The 12,427-nt window shown below is 40.9% G+C and overlaps 2 protein-coding genes across 4 annotated transcripts in view; one reads left to right on the top strand and one right to left on the bottom strand.

Annotated features, from left to right (window-relative positions):
- Positions 1–12,427, top strand: part of LOC126203195 (dynein axonemal intermediate chain 7-like) — a 764,826-nt gene that overhangs the window by 340,819 nt on the left and 411,580 nt on the right. The gene's annotated exons all lie outside the window — the stretch shown is intronic.
- The window catches only part of LOC126203194 (toll-like receptor 13), a 224,740-nt gene that overhangs the window by 81,384 nt on the left and 130,929 nt on the right, over positions 1–12,427 (bottom strand). The gene's annotated exons all lie outside the window — the stretch shown is intronic.

Raw genomic sequence — 12,427 nt, 5'->3', positions numbered from 1 at the left:
TGACTTTACTCGGCAACAAACAACAGTGTCATCTGCAAACAACCTAAGACGGATGCTCATATTGTTTCCCAATTCATTTACATAGATAAGGAACAGCAAAGGGAATGCTACCTTGGGGAATGCCAGAAATCACTTGTGGTTTTACTCAATGACTTTCCATCAATTACTACGAACTGTGACCTCTCTGACAGGAAATCATGAATCCAGTCAGATAACCGAGATGATATTCCATAGGCAAGCAATTTCACTACAAGCTGCTTGTGTGGTACAGTGTCAAAAGCCTTCTGAAAATCCAGAAATACGGAATCAATTTGAAATCCCTTGTTGATAGCAGTCAACACTTTGTGTGAGTAAACAGCTAATTGTGTTTCACAAGAATGATGTTTCTAAATCTGTGTTGACTGTGTATCAATAGACCATTTTCTTCAAGATAATTCATAACATTCAAACACAATATAAGTTCCAAAATCCTGCTGCTCATTGATATTAATGATAAGGGCCTGTAATTTAGTGGGTCATTCCTACTACCTATTTTGAATATTGGTGTGACCTGTGCAACCTTCCAGTCTCTGGCTACGAATCTTTTGTCGAGCGAACGGTTGTATGTCATTGTTAAGTATGGAGCTACTGCAACAGCATACTCTGAAAGGAAGCTAATTGCTATACAGTCTGGACCAGAAGATCTGCTTTTATTAAGGGATTTAAGTTGCTTCACTACTCCGAGGACATCTACTTCTACGTTACTCATGTTGGCAGCTGTTCTTACTCATGTTGGCAGCTGTTCTTGATTCAAATTCTGGAATATTTGGTTCATCTTCTTTTGTGAAGGTATTTAAGAAAGCTGTGTTTAGTAACTCTGCTATGGTAACACTACCTTAGATACTATCTCCATTGCTATCACGCAGAGAAGGCATTGATTGTGTCTTGCCGCTAGCATACTTCACATACAACCAGAATCTCTTTGGATTTTGTGCCAGGTTTCGAGAGAAAGTTTCATAGTTAAAACTATTATAAGCATCTTGCATTGATGTCCACACTAAATTTCGTGATTCTGTAAAAGATCACCAATCTTGGAGATTTTGTGTCTGTTTAAATTTCACATGTTTTTTCGTCGATTCTGCAACAGTGTTCTGACCTGTTTTGTGTACCAAGGTGGATCAGCTCCTTCGTTTGTTAATTTATTTGGTATAAATCTGTCAATTGCTGCTGACACTATTTCTCTGATTTCAAACCACATCTGATCTGCACTTACATTGTTAATTCGGAAGGAGTGGAGATTGTCTCTCAGGAAGGTGTCAAATGAATTTTTATATGCTTGTTTCAATAGATATATTTTTAGTTTATTTTTGGAGGATTTTGGGGTGACAGTATTCAGTCTTGCTATGACAACCCAGTGTTCACTAATCCCTGTCTCTGTTTTCATGCTCATTATTAACTCAGGACCGTTTGTTACTAAGACGTCAAGTGTGTTTTCACAACCATTCACTGTTCGCGTGGGCTCATGAATTACATGTTCACATTAACTTTCAGAGAATGTGTTTAGTACAATTTTGGATGATGTTTTATGTATATCTCCAGAATTAAACATGTATTTGTGCCAACTTATCGAGGGTAAATTAAAGTCACCACCAACTATAATTGTATGAGTCGGGTACATGCTAGTGATCAAACTCAAGTGTTCTTTGAATCTTACACCAATTGCATCATCTGAATCTGGAGGTCGGTAAAAGGATCCAATTATCATTTTATTCCAGTTTCCAAGAATGATCTCTGCCCATACTAACTCACAGGAACTATCTGCTTCAATTTTGCGACAAGATAAACTATATCTGACAGCAACAAACACGCCACCACCAGATGTGTTTAGCCTATCATTTCTGAACACCATTACATTCTATGCAAAACTTTTGGCTGAACTTATCTTCAGCTGTAACCAGCTTGCTTTCAGTGCCTATAATGATGTGAGCATCAGTGCTTTTATTAGCACTTGAAGCTCTGATACTTTACCAACACAGCTATGACAATTTACAGCTGTTATACTGAAGGTTCCTGTATCTATGTTCTTCCTGTGATCAGCCTGCACCTTTTTTGACTGAAGCCCTTTTTGTTTTTCCTGATATCTTCTAACCTAAATTTCATCTTAGTTAAATAATCTTACATTGAATTTACTTATAACAGTCCCCCTGTTGTTTTTTTCCTGAATCTAACATTAACATTTTTCATCTATGGAAATGGAGATAGTCCTTAAATGCACTAGTTTAAAATCTTTGAGCCAACTAAATTTCTTTGCACTACGTATTTATGTTTGTACCTGATGGTGTAACAGCTCAAAACTTGTTTGTGAAACAAATAATAAGTATTGTAGAATATTACACAAGGGTTGTATGTGTTTTCATTCATGTAACATATATTGTGATAGTAAAGAAGGCATTAAGTTAGCCAAGAACTAGCTACAAATTCTAGATCAAATTATACAGATATAAAATGTGTTTTCATAAGAAGGGATGTTGAGTCAGGTGTTATTGATATTGTGCATCTGTCATCTGAAAAAATGTTAGCTAATGCTTTCTTAAAACCCCTAGGTAATGCTAGACATGGCTCTGAGCACTATGGGACTTAACGTCTGAGGTCATCAGTCCCCTAGAACTTAGAACTACTTGAACCTAACTAACCTAAGGACGTCACCCACATCCATGCCCGAGGCAGGATTCGAACCTGAAACCGTAGCAGCAGTGCGGTTCCTGACTGAAGCGCCAAGAACCGCTCGGCCACACTGGCCGGCTAATGCTAGACATGAAACATGTGTAAGAAAGTGTGGTCTTGTGAACTAAGTGAATGAGTGACTAAGCATGACTGAGCATTTCAACTTCATATTTTATGTTGACGCCAATAGAAGGGGATGTATTGGAATACGTAAAATGTTATTGACAGTTTTCTGTTTATTCCTTTACAATGTGACCTTTGTGTATTCATATATGTGTAGTCACTGTACTGCACATAAGCCTTTTTTCATGTAATAAAATGTTCTTTTACAAAGACTTCACGTTTATAGTAAAAATGCTCAACAAAGTGCTTGTAAGAATCCTTGAAAGTTTCCCTGTGTGGATCTTTCTACTGTAATAATTATAAATGACTTTTCTGGTAGCAGTAATTCACAAGTACATGCTTCAAATTGTTGATGTAAGCAGAAACTGCTGCTATCAATATATTTAAAGATGACTGTATATTTTACCCACATGACAATTGCTCCTTTCTCTGTATTTTTCCTACATAAATGGGCAGGAAATTTGTATTCTTCTATGTTTAACATACAGAGCCCTGTATTTATATGGTGCTGACATAATATACCAACCTTCATTTCACATTCAAGATCTTGTTATTAGATAAGAAGTTTGTGGGGATTCAACAAATAATGATGCTGCAACAAGGATAAAATATGTCTCTGGTTTTGGGCAGTCAGGTCCTGCATGGACTGTATCTTAACTGCCGTCATAGCAAGGAAACAGACTGGTGATCTGCGATGACTGTGTCTGGTTACAATTTCTCATCATACAACAATGCTGATAACTATATAGTACCAATGCAATCGTTTTTGGAATCCAGGGCTCTGCAATTATTATGGAAAGACAGCTAATTTCCTATTACTTTGTGCTATGTGTTGTAATACAGTACCATGCAACCGAGTGGGTCTCTATAGACTGTCCCTGAGGATGTGAGCCAGCAGTGCCCTGCACCAACTGTGAATAATTCTGATCTCTTGCTTGGACAATGATATCAAACATACATTTTGTCAGGATATAATAGAGGGAAACATTCCACGTGGGAAAAATATATCTAAAAACAAAGCTGATGTGACTTACCGAACGAAAGTGCTGGCAGGTCGATAGACACACAAACAAACACAAACACACACAAAATTCAAGCTTTCGCAACAAACTGTTGCCTCATCAGGAAAGAGGGAAGGAGAGGGAAAGACGAAAGGATGTGGGTTTTAAGGGAGAGGGTAAGGAGTCATTCCAATCCTGGGAGCGGAAAGACTTACCTTAGGGGGAAAAAAGGACGGGTATACACTTGCACACACACACATATCCATCCACACATATACAGACACAAGCAGACTTTTGTCAGGCATACACAATGTATCCACCTCACCCATGAAATTTCTGGCATTTCCTGCACACTAGACTGTGCAACATTCTGATCCTTTTTCCTCACTTGAGTATGTCATGCCTACTGCATCACATGTGTCTTTACTCCCAACTGAACAGCTGTATCAGACAGACATTTAGCTGACTGCTACAATATTCCTACTGCACTCATGACTTTTCCAGTGTTTTCCATGCAACAGACTGTGTAATATCCATAACTGTTTACCTTGCCCATTGCCCACCGCATTGCACATGTCCACGATTATGCTGCTCATGTTGCAACAGTTGATACAGCCATATGACTTGCTGGCTAATGATACTGCTGCTGTACCTACTACATTGGGTTTCAGTATGCTGGGTTCTGCATGCACACCAGCCTACAACCTTGGGACTACTTGTCTATTTACTGTTCAACATTCAAGCTTTCATCATTCTTTGCTGATCAGTCTGCAGTGTGGTTCACCATCAGTGAGTAATCATAACCACACATGGAGTAATTTATGACAATGCTAAACCAGTCATTCTCCTGAGCCACCTCAAGGGGCAGGCAGATTTGATTAGTAACTTATTTTTCAGGTCACCCACTGCAAACAAGCATGACACAATTTGTCGTGGGCACTGGGTCATGACATGATTTGTCATGGGCACTGGATCAAACAGGTTACTTACGAGGAAGCCATTGGTGACTGCATGGTTTTACAGCTATTGCACCGCCTCTGAACCGTGGTAGATACAAACCTAATGCCTGACTGAACTTGTGGACTTTGTGAATCATTAAACTGCCATCACAGATGTAACTTTTGATAATTTCACAATAACAGCAATGACTCAGTGTGTAATTAGGGCTCATCGATAGTCCAGCACCAACAAAGCTAACAATGCACAAATCACTGACTTACAACCACCTTGCTGTGCGATCCACCCTGATGCTGTCCAGGCCAACCAAGTTCACCTGACTCTGAGTTACCATCACCAGCTCCCAAGAAGGACAATAACTTTTTGTTTGTTTACACATAGCCCTGCTCTTCACCTGCTTCCCCAGCCTCCCCATCATGCTACTGCTGGTTTTATTCACAGTTCAGGGATGTGGCATATAACTGTCAACCTTCATGTACATTTTCAAACTCCAACATCAGCACATAGTAGGGGCTCCAGGCTACTCTCATCAGTCAAGATGCCTCACATGCATTCTGCATGTGTCATACAAGCACCATGGTCATGGCTTCTGGTCTCGCCTCTATCTATTTGACCATACAACACAAAGCTACCTTCTTATTGATACAGGCACTGACATTAGCACCACACACGTGACTGTCTTGGCCTTTCCTGCTGTGACTCACACATTCAACCTCATGTGCTGAACGACACTACAATCACTGTACATGACCGAACAACCATCAGTGTCAATCTGATTTCCTACAACCTGCTACTGTGGATCTTCCTCATTGTTACTGTCACAGAATGTGTCCTCAGTGAAGATTACTTATGATACTACCAGCTGCTACCAGACCTTCCTCACAGTGTTTTCCTTCGGCAGGATGGTGGTTGACCTATCATTTGTGTTTTTAGCTACAAACTGGCCTCACCCGGTCAAGAATCTGTGTCATCTCTGCTAGCCTGCCACCCCCGATCCTCATGAATACTTCTCCCAGTGCTTCAACATCCTCAGTGAGAGTCTGTCAGTCCAGAATCAATATTATAACACACTCCTCAGGAAGGCCTGTATGCTTGATGAAAACAATGTCCTTTGTTAATGTATTGCTACAGATACTGCTACACTGCAAGATGCGTGATGTGATCTCAACAATTTACATTGAAGTTTCACATCCAAATCTGTGTCGAGTTCAACCTATGAGGCATCAATACCATTCTCTCTCTCCTGACAGAGCCATTGTGCATCTTGCAGTCTGGCTCAGCTGGCCCACTGGGTATCATACACAAAGATAGTGAAGTGCCACTGTCAGATACATGATGTCCATAATTAAAAGTTCCAGAAAGTTCCAGTTTCAAAACACTGTAGAAAGTGTCAAACTTGAACAGCATATTATTGATGCAGGGGGAAACATCATGGAACAAAAAATAACAAAAATTTGATCAACAGATGGTGCCATAAATATGTGCACCAACCGACATGCAACACACAACTGTTCTTCAGTCTGGGACCAAGATGCCAAGATGAGTGTCTTTATGAAGGACTGCGCATTGTTGGTAGAGCTGTTTTACAAGAATGGTGACTGTGTGCCAAGAGTCCTGCAGAAGTCTGGCAGAAGTTTTGAACATTCAAGGGTGCAAAGAAAAGCACTGGTTTAATGTCTGCTAAGGGTGTGGAAAAAATGATTACATAATCCAAAAAGACAGGTTCTTTTGAAGGTTATTGAGGCAGAGGAAGGAAAACAGCTGATCTGACATCTGTCCTGTCAAGGAGACAAATGTTGCTCTGGAATTTGCTGCCCCCATGGAAGAGGACAACAAATGGCCATGCAACATTCTGTAGACAGACAAATCCTATTTCCATCTCCAAGAACATGCCAGTATGCAGAATTGCAGAATGTGGGAAATGGAAAAATCAGCTCACACATTAAATGGTACTACTTCTTTCTGCAACAGTAACATCATGGAGCATTTATCATACCTGTACCATCACCAGTAAACTCTATGAGAGCCACAAGTTTGTTTGCATGGCCATCCTCTGCACCAAGCATAGAAATACTTGTTTTGTAAATAAAACCACCTTTTCCTGCTACCACTTAATTTATTTATCCCAGATGCGTTTTGCCTTTTTCTTGTTCTAAGGCATCATCAGTGGGATGATTTGCTGATCTGCTGATCTGCATTTCCTCATGAGAGGAAAAGCAGATCAGCAAATCACCCCACTCATGATGCCTTAGAACAACAAAAAGACAAAACATGTGTTGGTTAAATAAATTAAGTGGCAACAGGAAAAGGTGGTTTTATTTACAAAACAAGTATTACTATGAGAGTCTTTAGCACACCAACATCATTCCAGTCCACCAACAGTGTGAATGTGTGGGTGGGATCATTTTTATACAAAATGGCACTCCTCTCCACATTTCACAGCCAGGGTAGCAACTGCTGCACAGACATTTTGGAAATGCTAAAATTATCAACCATCATTTCCCTACAGCTTGACTATCCAAATCACCTGATTTTAATCTGTGTGACTGTTGTCTGTGGGGTTACTGGAAAGATGTTGTGTCCAGTGCTACAATTACAAACATAGCTGAATTGCACAATGATTTGTGAATGTGATCCCCAAGACACTCAAATGTGTTGTGGAATGTGCTGTTTCTGGATTTCAACTTGTGGTATAAAACTGGACAGCATATTGAACATGACTTGTGCCAGTCTCACAACAAGTAGGAATTGATATCATTTTCATTTTTACACAGTTTTTGACCCCAGAACAATTAAAAGCTGATGTCATTTTGATTGTTATGTGGCTTATGGATCCAGAACAATTAAAATCAGATGTCATTTTGCTTTTTATGTGTTTCTTGGTCTAAGGATGATTAAAATCTGATTTAGCCCGTCTGAAATGGCAAGACATTGCCATGATGTATGGACTTACCTAACTAACAGTGCCACAACTGTTGACTGGCAAACTTGTGCAGTCATGCATATTGAAGAATACAGATGGTGTAATGTGCAACTCAAATCATAGGCACCATATGGCACTTCCTCTGTCAGTTGCAGCCAACCTCATTTATGTTAATAAGCTTACAGCACCACCCATTGGTAAAATTTTTATCAACTCCCCCCTCCCTGCTCCTCTCCACCCCTCTCCTACCAGTGCCAGTAATGTTTACCTCTGTGTCAATAACATGCTGTTCAAATTTGATGTCATTCTGAGCAGTGGTTCTCTTTCTACGGTGTTGTGAAACTGTAACTTCGATTATTTACACCCTGCATTGTGCATGAACCTGCCTGTGCAACCCATACACCACCCTCACATACCCGTACACTGTCTGTAATGAAACTGTACATTGGATTGTCTCCACCCTATGTGTGTCTGTTTGATTCCAACCACGCTGCCTACTTCCACATGAACTATGTGTGGGAAAGGTCACCGTAGATGAGCTAGTAAAAGCAAGGATCATCTGTCCCTCTCATAAAGTATGACTTTTCACAATCTCTCACAGTTGCATCAATTTTCAGTGTGGTAGACTGCAAGAAAGCATACTACAAATTCCTATGAGTGTGAAGGATGTTCCAAAGACCATTGTCATTACATCATTTGGCGTTTCAGAATATCTGATCATGCCTTATGGGCTTAAAAACACTGCACAAACTTGGAAGTGTTTTACTGATGGCATCATGTCCTAACTACAATCCTATTACGCGTATCTTGATGATTTAATCATTTTCTCCACCACACCAGTAGAGCACGAGCACCACCACAAACTAGTTTTTGACATGCTAGCACAGAACAGAGTGATCATTAACGATGTTGAGCATCAGTTGCAGTAGTGCAACATAACCTTCATCAGTTGCTTCATTGACGCTAAAGTATCCATCTTACTCCCAAAAAAATGGAGCAGATCAAATTGCCACCACCACCACTACCAATGGACTATCATGAATTATGCCATTTATCAGGGATGATCAGCTTATACTGATGCCACCTCCCTAATGCTACCACCAACTTTCTACCTCTAACCGAAATACTAGCAGGGGAAAAAATCAACATGTGCCAGCTTGAGTGGACTCCATGTATGCAATAAGCATTTCACAGCATCAAAGATGACCTCACCAAGACTGCTGCCCTAGCCCAGTCTTCTCCTAGTGCTCACTATCAGTCACCAAGGATGAAAGCAACTATCTTTTCAGCATTCTAAAACAGGAACTTGCAGGTGTTATGCAACTCAGTTGTCACAGAAACTGTCTAATTCACAACAAAAAGAGCTAAAAATATAAGTCAAAAGTGGTGTAGCGGTGGGGTGGGAAGCACTGCCACCCAAGACAGAATTCCTGTAATTGCAAGTATGACAGGTAAGACTTTTGATGCACAATGCTAAATTAGCCTGTCATTGAGGTAGACTATTTTGAAAGAAATCCAGAGAAGTGAAGTGTCACATACAAAAGAAACTTGCTTGAATAACCTTACAACTATGCTTCAGAATATTAGAGGACTAAAAAACAAATCTTGTGAATTTGTAGTTCCCTGCTACAGTGTCAGTTAAGGAAAATAATCCATAAGAATATATTTGGTATAAACAGTGATTTTTTGACACATATTGGAGCTTACATGAATGTGACCAGCATATTACATGTCAGAGAACAGACTGTCATATGAAAGAGATCCCACACAAGACCCAACTGCCCAGAAGCAGAAAGTTATTTCTCCATCTTGGCAGCAGTATTATCTGTTGAGTCTCCACAGAAGCCCCTTCCCTCTGTAGTGGGGTGCATAGGCAGCAGTGAGGAAAATCTGCTCTAGCCAGTGGATGATGCTAAGATGATAATCTTGTAGACATTGGGAGAAGTGGTGAGATCATCCGAACTGAGATATACCAGTGTCAGGCAGGGTCAGGAATGTCACTGTGGGAAGTGTCAGCTGTCTCATCTGAAGCAGTGGATGGAAGAGATAGAATCCTCAGCACTGTGATGTGTAGAATACCATTGGTGGAGAGGCATGATGTGAGTCTGCCTGCGTTGACATTGGATGGTGTGAGAAAACTGGTGCATGATACATTCTTTGTCCATCTGATAGTTGTAGTGACAGGTGTCAGTGATGAGGTGTTCACTAACTAACTTGATGGAGATGTCTTGCTTAAGGAGACCATGGACCTCGATGCTGAATTTGAAAGCACTGGAAATGCTTGGCGGTGGAGGAGGTACATCAGGTGTAAGCTTGGCACATACAGTGTCTGATAGTGTCAATGTGGGCTTTAATCTGTTAATGGAGATAGTGGAGCATTTACAGTTAACAACAATATTAAATGTGTTCATGCCACATTGGACCAATATACAGGCCAGAATACGAGGCATGTAGGGCAGGCTCCCATGTCACAGAGTGTGACATGGAAGTAACGACCAGCCTTTAACCCTTTGTGTAGTATGCTGCAGTGTGGTATCTGCTCGTGGGATCGGTTGCACAATTCCATGAATAAGGTGGACTCAAATTGGCTTCCCTGATCACTCATGATAGAACCCAAGATATCAGTGAATGCTTTGGCAACTGATTCTGCCATGATGCCTCTGATCAAAGTGGAGATGGTATACTGGAACCCTTCTGGCTCTGGGAGAGGCCCAGTGGACATGTTGAAAGTGGTCATGTATAATCTCGAATCTGCCTAGTGGAGGCTTTGTCTTGGGGCAGCTTTACTCCTTTTGCAGGCAGTGCAGGTGTGAGCACAGGTCTTACAGTCATTTTTACATTTGACCAGATGAGCCATTCTATTGCAAGGTTGAATGACAGTCGAATCTTGGGGTGTGAAAGATTGTGCATGGTGTCAAATACAGCTTTCCAGAATGGACTGGGTATGATTGGACTGAGTCTGCTCTGGGAAATGTCATACAGCACACATTTACTACTACTACTACTAGTAGTAGTCGTAGTAACTTTATTAATCTGTAGATTTCTTTTTACAAGGATATAGGATACGTCAAAATATTTACAAGTTTAAATTAATGATATGAATATAATAGAGGGAAACATTCCACGTGGGAAAAATATATCTAAAAACAAAGATGATGTGACTTACCAAATGAAAGCGCTGGCAGGTCGATAGACACAAATAAACACAAACATACACACAGTTGGTAAATCACGTGGGTGCTTTCACACGTGGCTCTGCCTTTGATCGTGTATACCTTCCGGGTTGCAGGACTGGAGATCCCACGCACCCTCCCACCACCACCTACTCCAGTCCCGTAACCCGGAAGGTGTACACGATCAAAGGCAGAGCAACATGTGAAAGCACCCACGTGATTTACCAACTGACCTGCCTACACTGTGAAGCTTTCTATGTGGGAATGACCAGCAACAAACTGTCCATTCGCATGAATGGACACAGGCAGACAGTGTTTGTTGGTAATGAGGATCACCCTGTGGCTAAACATGCCTTGGTGCATGGCCAGCACATCTTGGCACAGTGGTACACTGTCTGGGTTATCTGGATACTTCCCACTAACACCAACCTATCCGAACTCCGGAGATTGGAACTTGCCCTTCAATATATCCTCTCTTCCTGTTATCCACCAGGCCTCAATCTCCACTAATTTCAAGTTGCCGCCACTCATACCTCACCTGTCACTCAACATCATCTTTGCCTCTGCACTTCCACCTCGACTGACATCTCTGCCCAAACTCTTTGCCTTTGAATATGTCTGCTTGTGTCTGTATATGTGTGGATGGATATATGTGTGTGTGCAAGTGTATACCCGTCCTTTTTTCCCCCTAAGGTAAGTCTTTCCGCTCCCGGGATTGAAATGACTCCTTACCCTCTCCCTTAAAACCCACATCCTTTCGTCTTTCCCTCTCCTTCCCTCTTTCCTGACGAAGCAACCATTGGTTACAAAAGCTTGAATTTTGTGTGTATGTCTGTGTTTGTTTGTGTGTCTATCGACCTGCCAGCGCTTTCATTTGGTAAGTCACATCATCTTTGTTTTTAGATATATTTACAAGTTTAGATCAATTTAAAATAAGCTAATTCATATACACGTACATTTACAGACTTCTACTTAGAGACAGTCATTAGATTTACTCCTGGTATACAATACTTTGTTTATAAATAACTTATTAAATAATGTGATGCCACAAAGCAAATAATGTCATGCCCTAAAAGCAGTGGTGTTCCGGGCTTAGTCCAGTGTTCAGGTTGTGGAGTAGGACTGTGATCTGCTGATTGTCAGATTATGCATCAGTGAGTTGGCCATAGTCTATGTGTGATGTGGTCATCGATATTCTGGACAGGTGGTCAACAATGATATTTTCTGCACCCTTAATATGTGACATTGACAGTAAATTGAGTGATATAATCCAGCTGGTGGAACCAGGGACAGAACCAGTTGATGGGTTTTTGATGGGGACAATGAGCTGTGTAGACTAAGATGATCAGCCATTGTCCTGAAAGTAATGCAGGCCTTCATATATGGCAAGCAGTTCACTGTCTGAATGACAGACTACTTTAGCACTACAGTCAAAAGGCTTACCCCTCACACCTGCAATTACAGGAATTTTGCCTTGGGGGATAGTGTTTCCCACCCCACCCCCACAACTCTTTTGCCTTACATTTTTAGCTATCAACTCAGGTAAT

This window comes from Schistocerca nitens, chromosome 9, assembly GCF_023898315.1.
Source record: "Schistocerca nitens isolate TAMUIC-IGC-003100 chromosome 9, iqSchNite1.1, whole genome shotgun sequence".
NCBI lineage: Eukaryota > Metazoa > Arthropoda > Insecta > Orthoptera > Acrididae > Schistocerca > Schistocerca nitens.
Note: the sequence above shows the minus strand (reverse complement) of the source record. Positions and strands in the feature narration are given on the sequence as shown.